This window comes from Photinus pyralis, unplaced genomic scaffold (genome assembly GCF_008802855.1).
Source record: "Photinus pyralis isolate 1611_PpyrPB1 unplaced genomic scaffold, Ppyr1.3 Ppyr1.4_LG3a, whole genome shotgun sequence".
NCBI lineage: Eukaryota > Metazoa > Arthropoda > Insecta > Coleoptera > Lampyridae > Photinus > Photinus pyralis.
The window spans coordinates 10,605,854-10,613,015 of record NW_022170509.1 but is presented as its reverse complement, the minus strand read 5'-3'; the positions used below and the strand labels follow the sequence as shown (position 1 = coordinate 10,613,015).

The 7,162-nt window shown below is 36.1% G+C and overlaps 1 long non-coding RNA gene across 1 annotated transcript; it reads left to right on the top strand.

The window, feature by feature from the left end:
• Positions 1 to 6,244: 6,244 nt before the first annotated feature.
• LOC116166006 lies at positions 6,245 to 6,755 on the top strand. The gene is made up of 3 exons (XR_004144242.1): positions 6,245 to 6,481; positions 6,531 to 6,610; positions 6,664 to 6,755. It is a non-coding gene; the product is annotated as an uncharacterized LOC116166006 (long non-coding RNA).
• The last annotated feature ends 407 nt before the right edge of the window (positions 6,756 to 7,162 follow it).

Genomic DNA, 7,162 nt, shown 5'->3' with positions numbered 1-7,162 from the left:
TTTTTTCTACACCTGGTGGTTTTTTATTTTATTTTTTTAAAATTTATTGTCCCTTTCTTGTTCTGGGCCCTCATAGCGTGATGCCTTTTCCATGTATATTCAAATTGATTTTCATTATTCCTTCATTACTATGGTTACCACGTTTATACCCTTTTTAGCGTATTTTCCTCAAAGTGAAAAATCGCTATTGGCTGCACTTTGACGCCCGTCCGTCCGTCCGTCTGTCCGTCACACGTACTCCTTCTAAACCACTGAACCGATTTTGGCGATATAGGGCTAATTGGAAAGAGCTTGGTCCAAGGATTTCGTGCATACCCATATTTTTTGGTTTAACGCATGTGCAATGCTAAATTTTTTATTTATGAAGATATTTAAATGAAACTTTATATGTAAACACTAAGAATATAAGTAAAATTAACGACGTTTTCAAAATGTTGTTTTAGGCATGCGCAATGCAAACTTTCTTATTTATGGAAGGATTAAAATGAAATTTTATACATAGGCATTTGGAATAAAGACAAATCTAACACCAGTTTTAAAATTTGGTTTTGCGGATGCGCAATTGCAACTTCCTTATTTATGAAAGAAGTTAAACGAAATATCATATAATAATAATAATCATATTTATTCGAAAAAAAAATTTTTTTTTATAATAATCTTGAATGAAACTAAATTACTGTTAACGCATGCTGGTATGTTTTATTTATGAAGGTATTCAATACTATTTCTAATGTAAACAATCCGCAATGCTATTTACGAAAGCATTTAAAAGCGTTTCATGAAGAGAGTGGGACAGCATTAACTATTAGGAGGAAAATACGCTCTCGTCATTTATGTTTGCATAAGGACTTGTATTCCTGCTTTTTTTTGTAGTACTTTACCATCCTTGAATGTTCCAGGTTCCAATGGTGCTTCTTCTACTTTCCTTTCGCTTTTGTTTCCGTTTGAACGTTGAAACTGGTTCCGGAGCACTCCTTGTGGAATAATCACCATATTTTTCCATTCTGTCATACTCTTTTCCCTTGATTCTCTTGTTAGGCTGATAATACCTAACGCCACAACCCAATTCTGGAGGGCTATACACTAGTCGCCCATTCTAGACCCGTTGCTGTTTGTAGACTTCCACTGTAGATCAGACGCTACGGTTCGTGCTAGTTTTTTTTAGAATCTACAATTAATTTTTTGAAGATTCAAAATTCCTACTGCAATACTTAGCCAGACAATAAGTAATTAGAGATATTTTGTTTGTACGTCAAACAGTTTTTTAATACATGTAGGAAACTCGTAAGTGCATAGGTAATTTGAAAGGCTAATATCCCATAAAATGAATGAAAGTATGATGCGTTAGAAAAGAAATGATTCTTTTGGGGATGCACGCGGTGTGGACAATGGCAGATAGAATAACTGAAACTGTGGGTAAAAGTGTTTTAGGGTTTATCCCCATAGCGTGTTCAAAAATCCAAGTGTAGAAATAGGATCGTGATCTTTGTTAGGGCAGGAGTTACCGTAGTAGTTTAAAAATAAAACTGACTTAAACTGTCGTCTAAAATTACCTCGTTTCATATTGAAAATTTGGCTTTGATTAGGTTGGGGTATTTCGGCTTCGAGGGCTATATTAACTGCATCTGCGAAAGTGTCGCATCTGGAAGCTATGACAATTCCAGACTATTTAATGAAAAAGTCGATTTCCTATGAATTTTAGAGGCAATACTGTAATCTTTGCTATATTTTACTTTAATAGTTTGTCCACTGTGCCTCTTAACATATCAAAGTGGCCTAATTTTTATCGCTCCTGCTAGCTCTTCAGGCTATTATAAAACATTTTAGACACTAATTAAAAAACCATAATTAATTTGTTTTAACAATGTGCCGTGATGGTGTTTAGGTAGGTAGCCAATTTACACAATGTGCACAAGTGTCAACGACAACAGCTATACTAGAACCCCCTGAATTAAGATGCTAGGAGTAATTTCAATGTTAAGTTTACTAATTTTCGTTTATCTTTCGTTTATATCAGTTTATTGTTTTTCATACTTTATACTTTTTCATAAATATATTACTAGTAAGGTTATATTTATAGTTTAAATTGTATAGATATCTATTTTTATTGTATCTATGTACATTCATTGTAATTTTTCTACATTGTCTTAGAATTGGCGTGTTTTGCTGTTAGACAATAAATTAATTATTATTATTATGGTCGGTGTTTCTTGTGAGAACTCAGGTCTAGCCTGGTTAACTAATCGCACGGATTAAAATCAAGTAACGATTAGTGTCTGTGTCTGGTTTATTATTATTATTATTTACCGGGTTTATCACATTTAATAAAATCCACATCGATTTTGGTTTTTGAAATATGCGTATCATGTTTTTTTACATACACTGATTGCACGCACACACTGCACCCCTTTTTTGGAAGTATTTTTACCACAAACGGTACAGCGTTGTGAATCATTCTCGATTTCATCGTTCGCCGCCATTTTTGGGCCATGTCTCTAGTATGTACAGTGTACACCAATTTTCCATACGGACTCTCTTACCCGAAGAAGTGACCAAAGGTTGGTTTCCATTAACGTATTACACATAATTTTTAGAGTACACTGTGCATTTTATTAATCTGTTAAGGGATGTCGCGCCCCAAGTAGTTTCAAATATATGTAGGTTCTTTATTTTTGGGGGTTATAACCTGCTTTGTGTACATTTGTTAGAATAATTGTGGCTTCCCATTATGGTAAAAAGGGGAGACACCCACGTAACCGAATTGTCGACGGTTTCCGGCACGCGGCGCAAAATTCCGATATTTGTTTATGCGACAGAAAACAGTCGCGCCTCTGAAAAATTGACTTTGAGAATGCTTAATGGCCGGTCGCGCAATTTATTTAAAACTGAAAGAAGAATGGTGAAAGGCAAATTAAAATGAAATGTAAATGGGTCAAAAGGGAACATAAAATCATTCACAATGTATTGAAGGAAGAAGGTAAATAGCAGATGCAACGAAGGGTGTTACACGCTATAAATAAAAAAAAGGTAGAACTGAAGCTAGTGCTTTTAAAAAAGAATCTCTAAATTTGCGAAGGAATTTGTAAAACATGATAAACTCGTCCTGAATTTTTTATCCGATTATTATGATTAAAATGGAATTTAGTGTTTTCCACCTTCAGTTGGAAAATGAACGTCTCAAATTTGAAACTGGAAAATGATGTTTATTAGTTAGGTAAATAAATAGGGGCATTTTAAACAAAGTGTTTACACAGAAACCAACAATTGATATTTTCCGTTTACCGTCCGCTCTGGAAATTGACTTTTTGTGCGACTCCATAAAAAATGAAAATAAGGAAATAAAAAAGATGCTGCAGATGGGAGAAATGGTTTTCACGTAATCTTTACGTTTTGATGATCACAAACCAACCCTAAAGTTGGCATATAGTAAATTTTCTCGGATATTCCGAAAACTTAGCCTCGGTTCCAATGTAACCCGCTTAGTTATTAAGTAATGTGAATGTGACGTTCGTCGCCCCAGGAACAAAACGAACGATCGAAAGTGTAACACGGTACTGATTTGATCAAACGCTCTGGAGAGAGAGCATTACATCATGTGTCGATAGGTGTGTAAATGCGATAAGGCTGTAGCACGTGCCGCTTGCGCTGCTGACTCGACAATTGGAGCGGCGTTTCGTATCTTTCGTTGAATACACCTTTCGTTTACACCTATATAGATGGCATTATCTGACTTACCAATAATTGTAGCAATCGTGATCTGAATAAGTAATGCGCACAAAAAATTGTTTTATTGATATGTGCCCCCATATCTACCCTCCATAAACCTAACCCTGCGTATTAAAGCTCATAACATTTCTGGTAATTCTGTTCTTTGCTAATTCTTACTGTATCACAATGGAAACTGTGCCACATTATAGGTTATATACCTTACATGCTTCTACATAAATATCAGATATATCGAAAGTAAATTTCAGCCACATGTAAACTCATATGAGGTGGATGATACCGAAGATCGTTCGAACGTGTTGTCCTCCCTACATGCATTTACGCACGACATCGGATATGACATTACAATGGCATCACTCAATGGTGCGTTGTTGAAGTTTCGAGATACCAATATTAGCAACAATGTGGATGAACTTAATGGAAACATTTTATCTGCCGTATCAACTAAAAATATTGTGCCATAAAACATACTCAATTTCGAACATTTTAAATTGAAAACAGAAAAGTAGTGAATACACTGTACATAAAACGAGGTAGTTTTATGTGCTAAAAGGTGTCTCACTGATATAACAGCTCGTTCATGAATATTTTCCGCTTTAGTTACTTTAATGTTAGAGCCATTACACTATGTCCCCAAAAAAACTGAAAGTCCCCGGAGTGAGACCATATTTCGTAGTACAATTACTCTACCGACGTGTTCCGACACTGCACGCCATCTTTTTTAATTTTGTCATTTTTTATGTCTGGTAGAGCTGGAATAATATGTTTCTAGTTGTCATAACTATCATTTAAGGAGAAATACATACATTTCGCATACGTTATGTGCTATTATTTAAAAGTTTCCCTATTTTATTTTTAAAAACTGAGTACAAGTAGAATCAATTCTCTTTTAGAATTCCAAACGCTCCCCCCAACCTCACTATAACAGATTTGGAGGATTTTGAGGTTAATAATGAATCGCTAGTTTAGGACCATATTAATAAATACCATAAATGGGGTTAAATTAAATCGATTTCCATGTGGTATCCTCCAACCTCTACACACTTTTCAGCTCTACATAAAATTCTTTATAAACATTGTGGATCGTATCTTCATTGACAGAATGATTTTTTGCCATGGAAGATACAATGATAGTCTGATTTAATGAAAAACATGCAACTTAGAAACATTTCCGCTGTAGATTTTGCGTTTTTTGTAATTTTCTCAGCTGCTAAAAGGAATATCTAGCTTTTTATTTCAGAATAGGTGGTTTTGAGGCAAGCAAAAATTTTTTATAAAGAATGACATTTTTGCGTAAAGTTAAAATTAAAATTTTTTTCCCGCAATGCTTCTCCATGGTGGAATGCTTAGTGCGACCAAATGATTAAACAAGTTAAAAAGTAATCGTAAACGATTTACAAAGAGCGCATTTCGACTTGCATTCATTTCCCATTTGTAAGATGCAACTTCTGTTTTTTTTTTTTTTTTTATTATGAAATTTGAGTGCCTCAACTGCTGAGGTCATTGGCACTGTTACATATGTATGTAGTTACATTAGATAAGATCAAGTTTGTTAATTGCCTTAAGATATTTGATAACATTTGGTAGTTCGGAGTGTTTGTTCAGGATACATTGAAGATTTTTTTGTGCTAGGCCGCTCATGGTTCTTTGGTTGGTGTATTCTGGGCACTCGATCAGAAGGTGTTTCACTGTTAGCCCTCTGTTGCAGTTTTCGCATCGGGGAGGGGGTTGAGGGTTTTTTTCCATAAGGTACCCATGGGTGAGATGCGTGTGCCCAATCCTGAGTCGTGTTATAATTACTTCTTCTTTCCTGGTGAATGACCTTTTGGTTTTCCATTTCTGGGTGTCGTCTTTTATGGACCTCAGTAGGTTTTCACATGAGGACCATTCTCTTTCCCATTCTCTTCTTACGGTTTTTTTTGTGTATTTTTGGTGGTCTTCTTTTGTGGATAGGTTTTCGATTGTTGCTTCTGCAGATGTGAGGGCATGTTTGGCTAGTTGGTCGGCTTCTTCGTTTCCTGTGATACCTCTATGAGATGGGGTCCATGCGAAGACGATCTTTTTGTTTTTTCGGCTTAGGTGTGTTAGGGTCGTGTGTATTTCTTGTACACAAGGGTGCGTGCAATAGATGTGCTGTATTGCGGTGAGTGCGGATAGAGAATCTGTTATGAGAATCCACTTTTCTTCGTGATCTCTTCTTAGTATGAGCTTGGTCGCTTGTAGGATAGCGTATAGTTCCGCGGTAAAGATAGACGTTCCGTCATTTAGCTTGTACATTGTATTTAAGTTTTTGCTGACAATCGCACTGCCTACAGACTCACTACTTTTAGAACCGTCTTGTGTATATTTTATTGTAATCGCTGTATTTTGCAATTAGTTCGTTTATGAGGCTGTGGTACTCTAACGGTGAGGTGTTTGTTTTTTTGTGGTTGGTCAGGCTTAAATCGACTTTGATGTTGGGGAGGGTCCATGGGGCGTTTATTTTTGTAGGTTGTAGAAATTCACGTTGCCAAAGGTTTAGTTTTGTGAGGAGGTTGTAGGCTCGGATGTTGTAAGGGGGAATATTTTTGTTGTTTTTGTTGTGTAGTATTATCACGAAAATTTATATACTACCATAGTGCAACAAATCTACACAATGATACTACAGACGAGCATGAGAAACTATTCCAAATATCGGCGGGTAATGATACCCACCTCTCCAGGCGTGATTCCTAGCAGCTTCGGTTGCCTCGTTACTCTGCCGATCAGATGTTAGGTAAGAAAACTCAACCTTGTTTCAATACATATAATAAATAAGCAAATAGGTAGCTAAAATCAGATGCTGCATGGGTACATAACCAACAACAAAGCAAAACTGCGGCAACAATAAAATATTCGTTAACCGGTAAGTATATAAGATTATAACAATAATAAACAGACAACGTACCTACTGTACAGATCACATAGGCGTGCTGATATGCTTGATAAGTATGGCCATACCCTTAACAAAAGTACTTACGGGTTTGAACTTACAGGGAGTAATGTAGTCGCAGTCGAGCTTGCCTTGGTAAGTTATTTGAGTATTTTATTTATCCTATTGAAGTAGCTTCTGAGACGGTTGTACAGTTCCAGATGGCCATTCAGCCCACTAGATGGCGTGGACCAGGCGACACCACTTCCTAATACGGGGTGACGATAAAAGCTGGTAGGCGGTGTACAATTAACACCCACCAATCGCAGGTAAACAATCTTCAACAATCACAGCCAAGCCAAACATATGCATTCCATTTACCGATTCCCAGTTTGAAGGTAATTTATTAAATTAGACAAATAATACAAAAAAAAAACCTGTACAATTTTCGGAAATATCCCTACGTTGAACAATTTCAACCAATAAGCAGTGCAATACACGTACAGGGTTTTTTCCCAATCCAGTCAGCCTTAAAAGAACGAACAT